Here is a 1,543-nt window from a genome sequence, read left to right as displayed (position 1 = left end):
AAAAAAAAAAAAAAAAAAGTTATGACCACTTTCACAAGTAACTTCCCAATCCTATGGGGGAATGCAACAAGTTATGGAATTATAATAATAAATTAAGTTTACAAATAGATTATCAATTAAGTGCTATATATAGCAACTCCATCCTCCACTTCAACTGAGTAAATATTCACTTTCAAAACTCGAAATGATCCTTACTCAATCAAAACAGCTTGTAACACATGAAATGGAGGTTGAATCGAGTCTATCCAATTTTATAAATGAAGAATGAATGTTTGTTGAATATTCTTTCCTTGGATTGTATAATAAGTCTAGTTGAAACATTTGGAACATCATGATACTTATTAGAGGGCCATGAATAACCTTCGTCTTTAACTTAGTATATGTAACACCCCAAACTCACTACTAGCAGATATGTCCTCTTTAGGCTTTCCCTTTCGGGCTTCCACTTGAGGGTTTTGAAACCCATTAGGAATACACACTCTTCTAAACAATGTTTTGTTTCCATCTCCAACAAATGTGGGATCTCAAATTCACCCTCCTTCAAGACCCAGTGTCCTCACTAGCACTAGTTTCTCTCTTTAATTGATGTGGGATCTCACAATCAACCCCTTTTCGGGCCCAGTGTCCTCGTTTGCACTCGTTCCTCTCTCCAATCGATGTGGGATCTCACAATCTACCCCTCTTCGAGACCTAGCATCTTTGCTGGCACTCGTTCTTCTCTCCAATTGATATGGGATCTCACAATCCACCCCCTTCAAGACCAACGTCCTCGCTACTGCTGGTTTCTCTCTCCAATCAATGTGGGATGTCACAATCCACCCCTCTTTAGATCTCAACGTTCTCGTTGGCATACTGCTCAGCGTCTTGCTCTGATATCATTTGTAACAGTCCAATCCTCTTCTGGCTTTCCCTTTCGGGCTTCCCCTCAAGATTGTTAAAACGCGTCTACTAAGTAGAAGTTTTCACACTCTTATAAATAATGTTTTGTTCCTCTCTCCAATTGGAGGGCTAATGATGAGGAAAGAAAAACACAAGGAAAAAAAAAAAGGGAGAATGGAGTCCCATTGTGGCCGCATATCTTTCATTAAATTTACTCATAACAATGAGAAGACTCAATATGAACATTTTGATAGTCCAAATTTACAAAAAAAAATTAAGAATGATGGAGAGGCAAGGATTTTGGGCTTTTGGTTCTTGTTTTCTTCAAATTTAAGATGATTTTTTTTTTTTTAATAAGCTTTTGAATTTTTGGTAGGTTGTTGGTGGAAAATTTTCATATCATTAAATTGATCCCCCGAATAAATTTGTCCATTTATGAACTTTTAATACTTGGTATATTATTGTGTTTTCAAGTCACCTGTGAAATTTGGTAGCCATTGGATATGTCTAAGATGGTAAACAGGTAGGAGGTGTAAAATGACCAATGCCTTTTATCTAAATGGGAAGAACCAACTTAATTTTGTGTCGCTTTTGAAACTCCCTTAGCAAATCTGTCGGGATTAAACTCATTTGCATCATCACCCCATAGCTTTTTATCACAATG

General features: G+C 36.9%; 1 pseudogene; it reads right to left on the bottom strand.

Moving 5' to 3' along the window:
* Positions 1 to 1,453: 1,453 nt before the first annotated feature.
* Positions 1,454 to 1,543, bottom strand: part of LOC111436620 — a 71,682-nt pseudogene continuing 71,592 nt past the window's right edge.

This window comes from Cucurbita moschata, unplaced genomic scaffold (genome assembly GCF_002738365.1).
Source record: "Cucurbita moschata cultivar Rifu unplaced genomic scaffold, Cmos_1.0 Cmo_Scf00057, whole genome shotgun sequence".
Classification (NCBI taxonomy): domain Eukaryota; kingdom Viridiplantae; phylum Streptophyta; class Magnoliopsida; order Cucurbitales; family Cucurbitaceae; genus Cucurbita; species Cucurbita moschata.
The sequence above is the reverse complement of the archived record's forward strand: the minus strand, read 5'-3'. Positions and strand labels throughout refer to the sequence as shown.